A 19,600-nucleotide genomic window follows, 5' to 3' on the forward strand; every position below is an offset into this window, starting at 1 on the left:
GCAAACAATATCTGAATGACAGAAACAACAAAAATATGTTGAGACTATCAAAGAGGATATAAATCAATGGGGAGATGTGTTCTAAGTTCATGATTAATAGGAGCTGTTCGCTGCAAAGAGAAGTCTCTTGATCAAAGCTGAGGACAGCTTTTGTTTCCGACTTCTGAGAATAAATAGATTTGAGTCTCATTTTTACATCTTAATATATGTGAAGTTTTTTTCTTGTTTTTCTTGTGTACTTTATCTTGGATCTCTGGAGCTGGAATCCCTAATGGGTCTACAGAAGTATACATTTTAATTTTTCATTATATCATTTTGAATATTTTCTTCTTGATCTTGGTTATTAATTTTGCTTCAAATATTGTCCCTGATTGCTGCTTCTTTGAGAAACTTTATTGTACATACTACACCATTTGTAATTTTGTCACTGTTCATGGATATGATTTTTTTTCCTCAGTACTCTTTCTTTTACTTTGTCAAAAAATTCTGTTGAAACCTCAGACTCATAGATTCCAATGTACAAATATCTTCATCAAAGCATTATTATTTTGTGATCCCTTATTTAATATTTTCTACTCCTCTTTCCTTATATTGATTATCGTTTTTGAAAAATTATGGAATGTTTCTTCCTTTTGAATTTGTGTGTGTGTATGTTTGTGTGTGTGTGTGTATGTGTGTGTGTGTGTGTGTGTATGTGTGTGTGTGTATGTGTGTGTGTGTGTGTGATGCTGAGGATTAGTCAGTATTGATGGAGCTTCAACCATGTTAGACAAGTCCTGCACCACTGAGAAAAACCACCATTCACACTTACATGGTCTTGATGTTGTCCCGAAACCTTGTAAGGGACTTTAGGACAGTAATTTTAAATGATTTTTATTACAGTTCTGACCATTCCAACATTTGCACATATATGAGTTTGATTTTAACAGTCAAACTATGTTTTTTGTCTTTCTGTAATGCCTTATAATTTATTTACATGATAATCAGGTATTATTTACTAAATGAAGTAAATGTTCTAAATATAATTTCAGTCACATGGAGGTCATGTTTAGAGTAAGGAAGCACTCTATACTCATAGTATTGTTCAGGTCCTGGAAAAGTCCCATAAAAGACCACCATCCATGAACACAATCAACAAGAGTGTTTATTATCTCAAAAAAGATTCCAGGATACTTTGGTGGACCATTCTACACAAAGGCAAAATGATGAAGACCCAGAGAGGGACCTGTGGGTTCTTTGTAAGCATAGCTAAAGGAAGTTCCTAAGAGCAATTAGGTCATTGTGGATATTTTTGGCTTAAACAGGTGGAAATATATCAGTATTGGCCAAGGCTAGGCAGGGGCTGGATAAGGCTACAGTTTTTCCATTTTTGGACAAGCCTGGACAAGTCACAGTCTCTGTCCTTGAGCAGCTGTGGGGGCTGGTTGGCCTAGCACACACTGATTGCGTGGGCTGGCTCAGTGGCCCAGGCATGGTGTGTCCTGTCTTCCTTGTCCCTGTGGTTAGGGGCACCATTGATTAATTGTCTTTTGTTCGTGACCCCCTCAAAAACTGCTTGTTCTGTCTCAGGAAACTGAAACTGAGGCCTGACCTCTAAGAGAAGACTGTCGTCTCATTATCAAGTCTCGGTCACTTTGTAAGCTATGCAGAGCACTTCTGGACCACAACAGTCACGAGTGCTCTTCAAGTCTTCTTCAGTTCGGTATAGACAGAACACCGAGGTAAGAGCTGATTACTTCACTTCTCCCAGGATAATTAGGTTCTGAAATCAAAAGCAATTTTTAGGGCTCAGTTAAAAGAATTCAAGCTCAACTGAAAAAGGCCTGAGTTATTTTCTCCTCCTGTTGTGAGATGTGAAGATTTTTCTGTCCTATCCACAGTGAGGACACAGTAGAGATTCTAGTGGGGACACAAAAGTGTGTTGTCTGATTGGAGGACATAATACACATATCTATGCATATATATCATAAACCTGTCTTTATTGAGCTTTCCCCATTCTGCCAATTACTTGGTGCTGTTTCCTGAGCAGGATCCCGTTTAAAAGTTGTGCTTTTGGCAGTTCATGTTTGTATTCTGATAGACTGAAAGAATCTCATCACCCCAATTTAGGAGGCAGAATTTATACAAGACCTCATTTATTTAATAAAATGTGTTTGTTCATTTTTTTAAATTTATATTTGTATGAGGACTTCTGAGGTCTATGTATGTCAGCTCGAACATCAGAATTCAGAATGCCTCTACATATGTGTTTATATCTTAGATATTTCATGTAATATAAACCAATTTTTCTTCTTACTCTTAAAATAAGATATATGAAGCATTAAGAGAAATAATGATTTTAATCACTTAAGCTATTTGAGGAATATGTTTTCTTATGTATTTGATGAAAAGTCATTTCTTTCACAGTGATGGGGAGAATTAGAGCTTATTTACTGGCATTCTACAAATGCAAAATTGCTATACTTTGCAGACATTAGTTAATCTTTCATTCACACTGTGGATGAAATGTATGTCATTAGAGTACTTTTTGTTTGGAAAATGAAACCCTGTGGTATTAAAAGCATTGATCAGCATGGGATGCATTTATAATATTTTATTTTTAACAGGAGTCATAAAGTTACACAATTGTGCTTGAATTTGTATTAATATTAGTTTATTTTTAACAACATCTGAAAATAAGTATGGATGGAAATAAAATTATTTTTGAATGATATTAATTACAAATAAAATGCAGGCTAAACTAACCTACATAGTTGAATTATAAGCATGAAAACAAAAAATACAATTTGACTAAATGTTCACTTACTAAATGTTCTTTTCATTTTCAATTATATACATGATTTTATGATTTGGATGCCTGGTGGAGATATTCACAGGAACTATCTATAGGCTGCTATCTTTCAAGAGAAAAATTATGATATTTATTAAGTTTTGTGCTTCCTTTTTCCACAAATTAAAATAAAAAGGAAATAATATAGTGGTTATATAGACTTGTTAGTCAACAATTATTTAGCTTTCATAGAGGTTATAAATTTTCAATGTTGATTTTCTATGTTTCATGAGTTTAAAAAAAAAGCAATCTTGCACAAACCTTTTAAACAGCCACTATTTCAATAGGTGGTTTATTCAAATAAGTGCTTCCTAAACTATCTTTCTATAAAGAGGCTCTGAGAATCTTGAGCTACATATTAGTTTAAATTAGAATAGAATTTTAAAATAATAAAAAATAAAATTATTAATTAAAGCTAACTTAAAAGCTTCATGACAGTTCCATATTAAATACAACAGCAGTTTAAAATGACTATAGAGATTTCTTTTTTCAAAAGAAGATGCTTGGAACACCATCAAAAACTGCTCCAGAATAAAACAGCTGCTGCTTATAAACTATGTGTCCATTTATTGAGTACATATATATTGTTGCTATATTTTATCTGTACTTGATAAAAATGTGACTAAGAACACTGTGATAAAATCAGTTTCTGAATATGCTCCTTTTAAATTTTTTTTTTAACTTTGCTTTATATTGAACCCAGGGTGTTGGGCAATGGTACTCCACTCTTCTGCTACTGACTTGCAGTTTTAGCTTGTCAGTGAACTTATGTGAGTCTAATAACAATGCATTCATTGCAAACACTTCTCTATTCTGTCTTGTAAATAGATACAAAACTGTTTTCAATGTCTACTTTTTTATTTTCAAAGACATAGGCTACAACTATATTAAAGGCATCTAATGATAAGGATTTTTTTATTATTATTATTATTATTATTATTATTATTATTATTATTATTGGTTTTCGAGACAGGGTTTCTCTGTGTAGTTTTGGCGCCTGTCCTAGATCTTGCTCTGTAGATCAGGCTAGCCTCCAACTCACAGAGATCTGCCTGGCTCTGCCTCCTGAGTGCTGGGATTAAAGGCATGAGCTACCACCACCTGGCTATGATAAGGATTTTATGTGTAGTGGTAAAATATAAGGGGTCCATTTCGGGGTGTGTGTGTTCATATGTGCACAGATGCACCTGTGTATAGCATGTGTGGAGATGAGAGGAAAAACTCAGGTTTCATTTCCCAAGAGCTCTTCACATTGCTGTTGGAGGAAGGATCTCTCTCATTGACCAGGAGCTTGTCAGGTAGCAGAGAATAGCTGGCCCATAAGCTCTAGGTTGCTCTTGTTTCTACCTAACCCACACTGGGATGAAGCACACTTGCTGTTCTGTCTACAAAACAAAACAAAACAAACAAATAAACAAAAAAAATTCCAATCTTCATGTTCACAAGGTAAGCACTTCACCTAGTAATCATTTTAATTAAAAATATTTAATATTAGTTTAAATGATGTATGTACATACACTCATGCATGCCACAGTGCATTTGTGAGCAATAAATAATTTTACAGATTTAGTTGTTTGATTCTACCTTTATCTGGGTTCCCAGGAATCTAAGTTTTATTGTCAAATTCAACAACTGCTTTTACCTTCTGGGCTATCTCACTGACCCAAAGATGTCCATCCAGTTTTACAGAAAGAACTAATTTGTAGACTCAAAACCAAAATGTATATTCACTACTGACTGATGCAGCTGGTGTTTATAAATGTAGAATCATCAATAATTTGTTTACAATGATTTAAAAAGATGGCTGAAGGAAACAAGGAAGCCTGGTATATACTGTTTGGGATGATTTCTGCGTTACCATAAAAATGCATGTGACATGATACAATTTTAAATCAATTCTACACAATGACGAAGAAGCTACAACTATTTCCAGTTAAATAGTACATCTAGCAACAAGACCACCATGCTGGTCATTATTCACAGTAATTCATGACAGTCAATAATAATTTCATTATTTGAATTTGTACTTAAAATCAATTGAAATATTTATGGCAGATGATGTTTTATGCATTTATTTACTTCATGAAATTTGACATTAAGTTTTCTTATAAACTTTTAAAGAGACAGTTTATTCACAATAACAAAATACATAGTGCATCTTAAAAACTGAACAGATGTTTGTAAGGAGTAAATTGCTGAACCACTGATGAAAGTATATATTAATTTATAAATGGACAAACATAAAATTTTGCTAATACTCCATTTTGAACCTCTTTTTTTTTTTTTTTTTTTTGGTTTTTCAAAACAGGGTTTCTCTGTGTAGCTTTGCATCTTTCCTGGATCTCGCTCTGTAGACCAGGCTGGCCTCAAACTCACAGAGATCCTCTTGGCTCTGCCTCCTGAGTGCTGGGATTAAAGGCGTGCGCCACCACCGCCCGGCTTGAACCTCTTCTCCACACCTATCATTATTTTACATTTTAAATTTGATTTTATTTCTATGAATATAATTAGGGTTCCCGAGTGTATGTGTGTATTTCATATATTGTACTAAGAAGAAAATCATAATATCAGAAAGTTAATTAGGTATATTTGATGCAGAATTAACAGTCTTAATATTTATGTAAATAACTTTAGCCAAATAGCATTGAATCCAGCATTAAATTTATAATGGTGATGTAAATATTCCTTCCAGCAAAGGAGAATTTAAATGTTGGCATAATTTTATAGCAATCAAAATTCAAACTTAAAACAAAATGATGAGCCAACAAATTACAAAAATTCAGAACAAGCCAATGAAAAAAAAGAAAATTGAAAATTGGGTTAAGACACATGGCAGAAAGGAAATCAGACAGGAATTTGAAAAGTCACCAAATTGTGAGATAACATTATGCAATTATCTTTCTCACTGGAGAATTAGGAAGTTTATACATTTTTCCAAAGAGTAAACTTTTGTTTTGATCATTTTCCCTAGCGTATGCATGCTTACTGTTCCATTAAATTCTGTTACCTTTAGAAGTCCTTCCTTTGTTCTATATAGTAAACAAATAAAATTATCCGTAGATGTGAAGGCACAAGGTACATACTTATCTACTATGTAAGAAATTTCCATAAAATTAATGGCTTAAAATGGCATCTTTTTATAAGGAGACAATTTCGTAAGCCAGAATTGTGGAGTCCCGCACCTTTGGGGTCTTAGTTTAGAGTCCTACAAGACTGAATTGGACTCTGGTTGTCAACTAGGTTGTTACTGCTGCTGTATCTGGTGGTAGAGCTGTCCCCAACCTCCTCCTGTTCCTGCTCTTCTTCCCCATCATCCTTTCCCATTCACCCTCTTCTCCCTCAGTCCTCCTGTTCATTCCCAACTCAGGCCTCTTCCCTGTTTCCTTCTCCTGCTTCTACTTTGCTTCTTCTTTACGGGCTGGCTGCTTCCAATAACTTCAAATATTTGAGTTTTGATGGATAATGATTCTTCCCTACTGTTGTGTGTTAGCACAGCCACCCTTGGAAATGGCACAGGAACTTCTTAAAAATAAATAACAAATAAATAAGTAAATAAATACATTGAATATGCTTCACTTCTACTTTAGAAATTTATTTTAACTGACATATATAATTGTGTATATTTATGAGATAGTGTGTGAAAATTGACATGTATACAATAGACATTCAACAAGACCAGTCATTCCATCTTAAATATGGTTTATAAATCTTTGTGATATTCAGTATTGGCACAATGAACGTTTCCATTTACTTGCTGAGTGGCATTTCCAAGTCAAAATTGGCTCCAAAGACTATGTTCTACTTGCTTAACGATTTTTGATCTTACAGTGAATAGTCCTCCCCTCTGACCTTTCAGTCTTTGGGAATTTCTGGAGGCATTCCCTCGAACATCTGATGTGAGTGTCAGCAAGATGGCTCAGGGGACAAGGGAGCTTGCTGCCAAGCCTGATCACCTGAATTTGATCCTAAGACCCACATGGTTGAAGAAGAGAACAGACTGTCATATGTCTGCATGAGCTACTCACATGCATGTGCACATGCGTGCGTATACACACACACACACACACACACACACACACACACACACACACACACACTAAATGTAATTTAAAAATATTTAAAGCCCCTCCTATTAATATAAGCATGCTCAGGATCTACTCTTTCACTCTTTTTGTTGCAGTCATCATACCATATACAATGGACTGATACTAACGCAGCTAACGCCCATTTTTGTATGTTTCAGACTTTGTCATGATGCAGTGATCTTTGGAGTAATCTTGCTACTATATCTTCTATACTATTTGAGAGTCAATATAAAGCACATAATGATGACAGTAAAATAAATAGTATACCATCAGTCATGCAATTATGAACATACAAACTCTGAAAAGCTATGTTAAATGGTTGATAAGGAAAGCAATTTATTTTGTTTTTTTCATTATGGAGATTTTTATGGTTTAGCAAGAATAAATTAAAAGATCATGACATCAAAAACTGTGTCAATATTGTTGCGGATCTGTTCAGTTTCCCTTCAAGGTATACATTTTAACCACTCCATTTTATTTAAGAAATAAAATAGATGAACACTTTGGAAAATACAATGTACTAGTGAATTAACCAAAGTTCATGTTGGTTTAACAAAAGAAATAATTTGATGGTAGAAAACAATAATGAACTCCTATCACAGAAAACATACTACATCGCTAAAAATTGATACACTATTATTTGCTTTAATTCCAATGAGAACATTCTTTCATTTATCTCTTTGTGTATTACATCATTGATCTTAATTTTTATAGACCCAAGGATGACTTCATTCTGCCATTCTCTCTGCATGTCGTGACTTCCTCAACTCAGCTGTCCTTTTGATCATAATCAGAGCGTTGAAACCATATTCTCTTCGGATAGGGAGAGTCAGAGAGAAAGGTGTAAAGTCAAAGTTCAACCTAAAGCCTAACATAGCTATATTTTCTTCAAACAGAGTATTAAATCATGGTTGCTGTCATTCTTGTTAGGCAAGGTTTTTTTAAGTTATCCTTATATGTATATGTTATTACTTATTACAATTTCAAAAAATTTTACTTTATTTGTTTTAATCCTATAATTAATTTTTTCCTCTGAAAAAATAACATGTTGCAGTCATGAATTAGAAAAATACAAAAGGCTAAAATGTCACTGTAGACGTGATTTCAACTGTTTTGAGTGATTTTTCTGAAAAGCTTATACAAACTATGACATGAATATCAAAGGATGATGAAACTAATTCTACCTAAAGAGTATAAATGATGAGAAATGCAAATTCTGTAACTACAGATTTAATCTATTTTCCCTTGGCAACGTAATTAATGGTTTTTACTTTTTAAAGTTAAAAAAAAACAAAAAAAATTAATTGTTTTTCATCTACTTGAGGTTGCTTCCTAATCACCTGATTCTTTCTAGCTGAAAAGAAAAAAATCAGCAACACCCACCTGCTCCAACAAGAGGCTGACAGAATCAGCTTTTCTAAATCTGTTTATTGTTTTTATTTTCAATTAACATTCATTACAAAAACACAACACAGCTTTGTGTCAAAATAATAATAGTCCAGAAAACAAAGAAGAAAGGAAAGATAAGAAAAAGCCAATAAGCAATTAAAATTAAAGGAACTGGAAAGAAAACAATGAAAATTGGGCTTTGGGCATTAATACTTAAAAAGGCACTGGATGTGTGTATTTAATATGGCAACACTTTACATCAAGGATAGACTATATTGACAGTGCCAGATTTCACTAAGCACATGCTTATAGATTCATTTTCTCCCAAAGAGCTATAACACACAACTTACTTAATTGTATTTTTTCAATTATAACTTTTGAAATGGTTGATCACACTAGGTTTGGATAATGCATGCAAATGGAAATTTTGTCCATGTAATATTTTCTTTGAGGTTTTTAAAACTGTACTAAGTCACATGAATTTTATTTATTTGCTGTGCTTGTAGGGGATTTTTCCTACCTCAGGCTTGGCTGGTACAGGAGGTGGTATGGGGAGCTAGGTCTGGACGTATGACCTCAGCTTCTCCTATGCCTCTACATCTGCCCTAACTCCCTCAACTCCATCTCCTTCTAAAATTAAAGGCCTCTTTCTCTCTTTTTTATTATTACTGTTTTGATTTTCTTTGATTTGTGTGTGTGTGTGTGTGTCATGCACACACACACACACACACACACACACACACGTTTAAAGATACATGATAGATGAGAGATAGAGAGATGGGTAATGATAGATGATAGATTAGATAGATGGGGGGCAGCCAGATACACAAATACACACTGCTGAGTCAATGTTTGTTGTTTGTGTTCATATGATTTCAAATCTGTCTGCTTTGTATTAGGTAAAAACTAAGGATGTTTGTCCCTGGGAGAGGATAATCACATCTCTCACAGCAGTCATTACAGACTTGTATTTCTTTGTCTAGTTGTAGGGCTTCTCACAATTTCCTCCTTTCTGCACTGGCATACCTATAGACATTCTCATTATCTGGGTCTTTCATAGGCAGTCATTTCCAGGAGATACAGTATCACAGCAGACTTCCTGGTCCTCTGGCTTTTACAATCTTTCTGCCCTCTCAGTCATGCTGTTACCTGAGCCTTCCATGCAGGAGTGGGTTGAAGGTGTATCTGATGGGTATGTGCTACCCCACAATCCATTGATCTCTACCTGTGTCCAATTGAAGTTTCTGTAATTATCCTCATTTGCTGTAAAGAGGATCTTCTTTGATCAGGAGTGAGAGCTTCAGTTATCAGTGGGCACAAGGATACATTTAGAATGTAGTTAGAAATTACACTGACCCATTAAAGTGGTGGTATCAGATTGCCTTCCAAGATCCATGGCTTCACTAGGCAAGACTGTCAAGTTTTCTGGGTACCACGCACGATTTCCCTCCTGGTGAGTCCAAGTGGGCAGTTATTGGTTCCTGCTAAATATGAGTGACAGTTTTTGACCTTTAAGGGTACTTTGCGGTGTTTGTTATTGCTGTGGTTCACAGGAATCACAGCTGGATAGAACTTTTACGTCTTTCCCTTGGCAGCTTGCATGCACTTTCTGTTACTATGGAAGCTAGACCAAAGTAAGGAGGCTTTCAGGCTGTCATATCCAGCTTGACTCATCTAAGTCCTGTGTCCTAAGGGTGTGGTATCTTCAGCAATAAACAATGAGTGAGTACTTAGCATCAACCAGGACTTGTATTAAATAATAAAAGAGTTGCATTCAAAGCTAGCTTACTTCACATATTTTCTTTCAAGTTTAACATTTTTGAGAAAACATGTAATTGTAGCTTTATTCTTATAAAATGAAACCCTTTCAACATAATTTCCTTTACTAATTTTGGGACATCCCCAACCATTTTGAATTTCTCCTCAAAATTCACCTTACCTATAGTAGCTTTATTCACTAAATTTATGTAAATTTAATTCATAAAAGAAACTAGACCTGGAAGAATCAGACAATTGCAGAATTTAGGGAGTAAACCGTGTCCCCTTTTTTGCCCATTTACAGTTTTTTTCCCATGAATTTAATATAAGAATCAAACATAAATTTTTACTAACATTTTTGTAGTTAGTGTTTTTCTCTCCGGGTCCTGCCAAGCCCTGGCAGTTCTATAGCCCACTTATAAAATAAACATACAGATGCTTATATTATTTAAACTGCTCGGCCATTAGCTCAGGCTTACCATTGTCTAGCTCTTACTCTTATACTCAGCCCATTTCTGTTAATCTATAGGTCACCAAATGTTCCGTGGCTTTACCTGCTGCCTCTACATGCTGCTCCCTGGACGGCAGGCTGGCGTCTCCTCCTCTCTGCCTTTCTATTCTCTCCATTCTCCTCTCTGCTAGTCCTGCCTATACTTCCTGCCTGGCTAATGACCAGTTAGTGTTTTATTTATCAATCAATCATCCACAACACATTTTCATAAATACATTTTATAGTAATTTAGAAGATATGTCTTTTCCTTTTTCTCTTGCTAAAAGAAAACCCCATAAACTTCCATTTTTCAAAATTTTGTAAACTGGGAGGCCCAATTCAAATTGTTAAAATGTGTCACTGTCACCAAAAGAAATTTATGGTGAAAGAAAACTCTTCCACAAGATATTTTCATGCCCACTAATCTATACATTGAATTATTAAATGAAAAAGTTTAATTTAATGATTTAGATATTATAGAAATCTCTTACTAGCACAAGACCAAATAAGTGTTTCCTGGTAAGTACTACCCTTATATTATAAGTGAGAGAATTCAATAACAAAACATGATGGAGGCCAGGAAGGAAAAAGGGAAGAAAAGGCATGGATGTTTTATATGCTGTTTTACTTATTTATATATTTATATGTTGTCATTTTACCTGTTTTAACAAGAATAAAAGCTCAAAGATTTATGATGACTAAAATTATTGCTGACATTAACATTCTGGTCAAAGAACCCAAAATAGTGAATTAATCACTGCTCCAAAAGGCAGTATATTCAATCAAAGAGAAAAAAAATCACCCCTTCCCGTAACTGATGAAATAATGGCTTGGCTTCCTCACAGACATTTCTATCTTATTTTATTTAGGTAGTTTGATGTTCTTATATAAAAGGTAGAATTTGAGATACTAGAAGAAAGATTTAATGGAAGTTGAAACATCATCTATAAATCAAATGAGGCTTTCATAGGATCATAAGGCATATAATCAGAGTAGATATAATATCAATATGTTGATTGTCATCTAAAATTATTGGACAGATTTGTTATTTACTGTTAAGGAAAAATAATTTAAGCATCTATGTCTAAAAGGGGTGTTGTTGAGAAGAATGAATAACAGAAGAATGATACATATTTCAGAATTAAGAGATGAAGTTAATAAAAAGCCAAAAATGCAAGATGTACAGGAACTGAAGAAAGTTTTATTGTTCAAGACTTATTTAAAAACAAATCAGTGAGTCTCTGAAATAATATCTAGAACACTTACCAATTAATAAGTAGATATCACAAGTGAAACTGTTATTGCCCTACACATGTATTTCTTGTGATAGTTACATCTATCTTCTAGAATGTTCTTGTAGTTTTTGATTTTTAAAATAATGGTAGGAAAATATGGTAGGGCATAATATTTCTGATGACTGAAATATTTAGGAAAGGAAATTTTATAGAAAAAGAAGTGATAGTTCATTTTTATATGTGTTCTTACATCTTTAAGATGAAAGACTTTTATGAGCTTGTATTTTGCTATTTTGAACATTTTTATTTATTCTTGGAAATGTTCTACATGTATACAATGAAATATGATCATATATACCCATCAGTATCCCTCTCCACCTACCCTCAGAATGATCCCAACATGTCTCGCTTCCAGTTGACTATATATGGAAAGATGTGGTGTTCTTTACTGATGCATGGGATTCTATTATTGACCCTACGCTCCAGACAGAATCACACTAAATTTCCCATACTGCCTTTGAATTTAGCTGAAACTTAGGCAACCGGTTGATGATCCTCTTGATTTAGTCTTGTAAATACCTGAGGTTACTGGTGTATACTACCAGCCATAGATCAAATAAATACTGATGGCATATTAGAAAAGAACACACTACCTTTATTCATTTTATTAATTAGATTGTTACATATAGGTACAGAGACATGTGTGCATGTACACATGTAAACACAGCTCAATGATTAAAAATCAAGCTAAATTAATTTATATATACATATGTGTACTTATCTCTCTGTGTCTTGTACTTATCCCTTTACTTACTTTATATTTTAGAAACATAATTTTGTCTGTATTTAGTTTTCTTATTCCTTTAGCTTATATACTAAGTGTAAAGTTGGTGTGCATGTAGATGAAAAACAAAAAATTTAAATATGGACAGATACTAGAAATTGGAAAAGATCTTTATGAAACATTTAGATTATATTCAGAGGGCAGCATTATAGAGCCAATCCTGTTGGCAGAGGTGTAGATGAGCCAGCCCCATAGTTGTGAGCATGAGAGAGTTGTCCCCATTTCTTAGCTGTCTGTCATGTGGTGGCATGGGGAAGGGAGAGATGGCTCCCTGGCCCATAAGTGCCTGAGACAGGTGACAGACCTGCTCCTAAGGTCATAAGAGCTGGAGATCAGCTCAGCAGCTGCAGCACTCAGGAGAGTGGCACCTATGGCATTCCTGGGCAACACAGTAGAGCTGACCTGAAGGTATAGGTGTGGGAGATCCTACATGAGAACATGAAAGCAGGAAAACTGGTGCTGTTGAATAATCCTGTACACTGCGAAAATGTGTGGCTCTCATTGTTAATAAAAAGCTGATTGGCTAGTAGCAAGGCAGGAAGTATAGGTGGGGCAGTCAAACTGAGAATGATGGGAGGGAAGAAAAGCGATGTCAGGAGTCTCCAGCAGATTCAGGGAGAAGCAAGATGAACATGAGATGGTACCAAGCCACATGGCAAAGCAAAGATATGAAATATAGGTTAACTGAAAAATGTAAGAGTTAGCTAGTAACAAGCCTGAGCTATTGACCAAACATTTACAATTAATATTAAGTTTCTGAGTAATTATTTGGGAGTAGCTGTGGCACAGAAACTTCCACCCTCAAATGACACCCAACGTCCAAAACCATCTATATCCACATAAAGCCTGAGAAAGCTTTTAAAAAGGATCCTAAACACACAAAATCAGAGTCAACTGTGGCTTCTTGGTAACCATCTTTTCTTCGGTAGGCTATTTGATAGTGTCAAGCAAAGGTGAGGGTCCTTTAAGAGATGGCTTACCAGCTTAATGCTAGCAGCAAAAACAAAAACAAAAACAATGAATGGCTCTTTTAAGAGCCTAACACTTAAATAGGGTTTATAAGCACTGGGTGCCTCACTACTCAGTGGCAATGTGGATCCAAGAACTCCCCATAGTTAAGGCAGTAAACTTGGCTCCCTCCAGCAGCTCACAAATAAACACATTGAGGTTTACATTGCTCATTGCTACAAGGGGTAAACCAGCCAGGACAATGCAAGAGAGCTCACCCTGGAGGTGAGGACAAGTAAGAACTGGAGGTCTGTCCAACCCTGCAACTACCCAGGTCCAGAACCGGGGTTATGTGTTGACTCACCCCAACATCCATCCCATCTATGATCTGATGGAGCATGTGAAGGGACCAATCCTGCAGACCCAAAGCTGCAATATCTCTATGACACAGAGCAACAGGGAATAGCCAGGAGGAATCACAGTGAGGGCCAAGCATGATAGTGTAGTAGAAACCAGAGGCCTCAGAGGAGACCAATGACTTTTTGCAGTGAACACTTGCAAGTAAAGATATATGGATAAAAGGGTTTACTGTGAGACTCAGTGTTTTACGCTACAGATTCCATGATGAGGTTGATTTTTTTCATCTTTTTTTTCTTTTTTCTCTTAAATTTTATTTAATTTATATTTTTCTGGGAAGTTGCAAGGGCAGAGAGTAGATATGAAGAAATGGGGAAACAAAAGGGATGGAGAAGCATGGTATGAAAGACACAAAGAATAAAAAAGGAAGAAAAAGAATACATTTGAATTCTTTATATAACATTTTAGAGAAAACCTATAAATCTTATAATTGTGATAGTCAAATATGTGTTCTACTCTGGCTAATTTTATAGTTCAGGTTTCTTTCATAATCTTAACACAAATACACTGTACTTGTCTTATTATTCTAACTTATATGTGGAAAATCTGCTCAGAGTCAGCTTCTTCTTCATTTTGTGATTTTCATATTCTATAATTTCTGAAAAGAGAAATGATACAACATAATTTTATATAAAATAAAATTAGACCAAAACATAATTAGATGAAAATGTTTGGTGTAAAAATATCCATGAACTCCTTTTATGAACAGGAATTACTAGGTAATATATCTATTATATGCTGTGTGCTTCGTTATGCTGTTTTAATTTTTAAATTTTGCTTATGAAGTAATAGAATTCATATGAGGTTTTCACAAGTATTTCATTTTGGTTGATTCCGTTCCCCTAGCCAACCACCTATCTTCACCCAGCTAGCCCTTCAGTGCAATAACCTTGCCTTTTGAGAATTTTTATTTTATAGAGTTAAACATAAATTTGTCATGTGATTTAAAACAAAGTGTGTAAAATGATGATGCATGTTTTTCTACAAGAGTTTAGAAAGAGCAAGCATCATGCATTTCATTTTGTTTACCTAGAAAATTATACTAATTAGGAAAACGCATTTTCCTCAGAAAGTGCCTATGTGGAGATTCAAAATAGTTATGGTACTGGTTAGAATGCAAACTTATTTAGCTCAGTCTCATAGAACAAACATTCTATGTTAGATTTATGGTTTATGTTTTTCTTCCTTCAAGACATTAGACTAAATTGAAAGTGAATGGCCACCAAGGCATGCGAGTGTTTAAAATAGGCAATGGCTTCTAGATGTAATGGGCTGCAGTCATCACTTTTAATTATCTTATACTACCTTGCACAAAACCATTTATCCACCTGGGAGACACACTGTCCTTGTGTGTAGTGAGTGAGTAAATTAAAAGATCCCAGAGAGGAATAGACCACAGATGAATATAGGTGAGACTATCTCTCCATTTCTTTCTTTCTTTTTTTTTTTTTTTGTTATCCCACAAACGGACTGAGTAGCTTTCATATAAATATATTCATGTGGGTCAAAAACAAAATTGTGTGATAACATTACTGTTATCTTAATAGTGAATTCCTAAAATGGTACTTCTGAAGTATCAACAACCTTGTGAGGTATTAGTAGTATTATTGTTGTTTTAGAAGATATCATTTTCAAATGCAGAAGTTAACTTGACCACAGTCGCAACCCTCACAATGGATGGGACTGTACTTAGACACAGAAATTGTGGATTTTACACAAGGGTCACATCTCCTCTCTCAAAGCTGCTGTAGAAAGAAGCATGTTTCCTTCCAGTTAAAGAAGTTGCTTTTCTAGCAATTTCAATACAGAATAATTGTAATATTGAGACAAAATTTCTCCTTTGTGCCCTTAAGCAATGGTTAGAATGCATACCATACTAGTCTAGTATATTGTAATTAATAATTGATTATTAAGCACACAATAATATATTCCATGCTTTTCCCACATATTTTCTCTCAACCTTTTCATCAAGAAACAGAAAGAAAACATTATTTTTCTGAGCTAGTCATCTACTATTCATTCCAAACATATTCTTAATTTCATAATACACTAATATAGCATTCACTCATAACTTTACAGAAAGATAACTTAATAATACCTTATTTTTTTAATCCTTGTGTTTTATTCTGAAACAAAAATACAACATAGGTATGAACAGAAATGTTAAAGCAACATCATCTCAACTACAGTACACATAGTCATGGTGCATTATTTTAAAATCAGAATAATTACTACCTATAAGGATATTTAACCTGTTAACACAAGAATCTTCTGATTCAATTAATTACTATACAGCCTCCAACATTTGGAGTTTTTCTTGTGACACGGTTTTCTAAATATGCATATTTCTGCTTGTCCACATACTTCTATTTTAACAGACACTATAGACTGAAAAATGAAAATAACTACATTTCCTTCCTCCCAATTTACTGACTGCTGCTTTGGTAAAACCAATGAACACTTTTCTGAGTTTCATGTGTATATTTCCAAATCTCATTATTTACCCCAAACATAGAAACTACCTTTGTGGCATTCATCATTTGCTCTTACAACCAGCCACACTTAATTCTCTAGACCCTAGTTAGTCAGATGTAACAATATGTATGTAGGGCTATCTTCCTATCCACAAAATGATTTCTTTTCTTAGATATTGAATGAGATTCAAATTGCAACTTACAGGTTGAAAATAAATATATAGCACTTTTATTGATAAGTTTTTCATTCATAATTAACAACTATGCTTTTAGCAGATTTTATGACCTTTCCATTTTTATTCTTTTAGTAGACATACAGCTCACTTTGGATTCAAATTTTTTTTAACAATTTTGTGATCAAATCTACCCTTTTATTTGTTCTTCGAGACAGTGTTTCTCTGTGTAGTTTTGGTTCCTGTCCTGGATCTTGCTCTGGAGACCAGGCTGGCCTCAAACACACAGAGATCTGCCTGACTCTGCCTCTCAAGTGCTGGGATTAAGGGTGTGTGCCACCACCACCCACCCAAATCTACCTTATTTTAATCCCCTAAATCAGTAGACTGTTGGTATATCAGAGTTCTGTGTAGCTCCCACCCACATCAAAAATCTTGGTGAAAACCTTGTCGTCTCATCAAATTGAACATTTAGACTCCTATAACATTTCTCACAGACTGCTCCCTAGTCATTTATTCATATTTCTCAAGATCCTTAGAAACTGGGTTGAGGCCATATGATTAGTTCTTTTCCTCAAAAATGGAAATGTACTGACTAATGTTTTATGGTGCTGCAAGACCCTCAGCACAGCACCAGAGGAGAAAGATCATTATCAGTGTCATCCAGCCACAAACCCTGCAAACTACCATGACAGCATGACTCCAAGATACAGTGGTGCAATGGTGGCATAAAGGTGTGGTGGTATTGTGTTCCCCAAAATATTGTGTACCCTAATAAACTTATTTGGGGTCAGAGAACAGAACAGCCACTAGATACAGAAGCTAGAAAATGGTGGCACTCACACCTTTAATCCTAGCCTTCTGGAGGCATGGATCTCTGTGAGTTCAAGGCCACACTGGAAATAGCCAGGCATAGTGACAATTCCTGCTACATAAAGGTTATGACAATAACCAATTACTTTATTTATTGGATTAAATGCTCACTCCATGAGATGGAACCAATACTTGACAATACTAAAATGACCAAGAATCTGAGGCTCTTTAGATCAGAGAAATAGGGGAAGACCTTGCATTATCATTCTGCTAAAGGAACATACATACCAATGAAACTATCCCTAATGGCATACTGCTGTACCCATAGATTAATGCCATATTCCGCTCTCATCAGAGAAGCTTCTTATTGCAATACATGGGAATGGACACAAAGATGCAAGCTGACTTAGCAGACAAGCCCATCAGTGAGATCTAGATCAATTTGAGGGATCTTGCTTCAGTTAATAAGGTTAAAAAAAAAGGTGAAGAAAGGCTCCCAAAGTCAGCATCAGGATTCTATACACAAACATGTACAGTCATACACATTCAGATATGCATACATACATGCCACACATACACACACATAAAGAAAAATATATTTCTGTAGACTCACTTAGTTATGATTCATCACTATAGTAATATTTGGTATATAGAATCCCCCATAATAAAAGCAATTTGGACCAATCTCACAATTTTGGGGCATTCAAGTACTAACATCGCAAGCCTACTGCATTTCCTATATGTGACATTGGACTATGATGTAAGTAGAGCACTTGGAGATTACATTTGATTATGTAATCTTTTCCTGTCATCCTCGATGTTTGCCCAGAAGTCTCTTTTATGCCTTTTTAAGCCATACACATTTGTACTCTATATTTTTTTTCGGTTTTGTTGTTATTGTTGTTTTGTTGTTGTTTTTCCAGACAGGGTTTCTCTGTGTAGCTTTGTGCCTGTCCTGGAACTCCCTCTGTAGCCCAGGCTCTCCTCAGACTCACAGAGATCCACCTGCCTCTCTGCCTCTGCCTCCCAAATGCTGAGATTAAAGGCGTGCACCACCACCCCTGTGCTGTATTTATTCTTAAATAATAAATTTCTTTCCTTCTTCAATATCAAACTTCTACTAATTCCATCCATCACCTCTGTATCTATCCTGCACCCTGTGTTTCTTCTGTTAATGTGGAAACCTCCATTCTCCAATCTACTTAACCCTTTCCAATATGTGCAAGACCAAACCTTATATGGATGTATTGGTAAAAGTTTGTGAAAATATCTCTTGTGCTCAAAGAGAATGAAACTGATAGACCAAACAGCCAAATTAATAATTCATATTGAAATCACTTAAGAATGAACTACTACCCTTCTATGTAAACAGTCTGTTTAACTCTCCCCTGAGGGAACAATATAACAACCAACCTTACTTGCCTTAGATCTCCCATTTAATCACATTCTACAACTTAAGCTAATACATAGCTTTAGTCACAAGTTATGTACTCTATCAAGCTTCTGCCCCAGAGTCATGCATGTGTGTGTTGTCATAATCATTTGCTGAAAGCAGCCAAAAGGTTGCAAGTAATCTTATAGAAGAAATACTCATTTAAAATTTTTAAGGCAACCTGCCCATACAGCTTTATAAAGTGTGTTTGTATTTAGTTTGCTTTTCTGAGTGCTTCTGAATTAGTTTGGAATAGCAATGCTACCAAATTATTACTCTGTAACACTCTACTAAAGATTTCTGTAGAATATCTACATGCTTGTTTTTTTTATGCTGTTCAATAAATGCAGAGAAATGCCCAGTAGTAACAGAAGACACAGGGGAGAAGATGGAAATTCAAAATTTCCATGTGGAGGTGAGAGTGAGGAAAAGAATTCCTCCTCACCCTTCCTCTTGCTACCTGAAGCTGGTAAGAGAGCTTATCCTGCCTCTCACCAGCTGTAGAACTCAGGAGAATGGACCCTGCACCTCACCTGGGCAACACAGTAAAGCTGAATCTGTTGACAGGGGTGTAGGTAAGTTGGCTCCCAGAACATGAACATTAGAAATTTGGCCCTAACCATCATCTGCCATATGGTAGCATGAGTGAGAGAGAGAAGCTCCACCATGGCCCATTGGTGCCTGTGATGGGTGGAGAGCTGAGCCTGAGTTC

Source organism: Peromyscus eremicus, chromosome 12 (genome assembly GCF_949786415.1).
Source record: "Peromyscus eremicus chromosome 12, PerEre_H2_v1, whole genome shotgun sequence".
In the NCBI taxonomy this organism is placed as follows: domain Eukaryota; kingdom Metazoa; phylum Chordata; class Mammalia; order Rodentia; family Cricetidae; genus Peromyscus; species Peromyscus eremicus.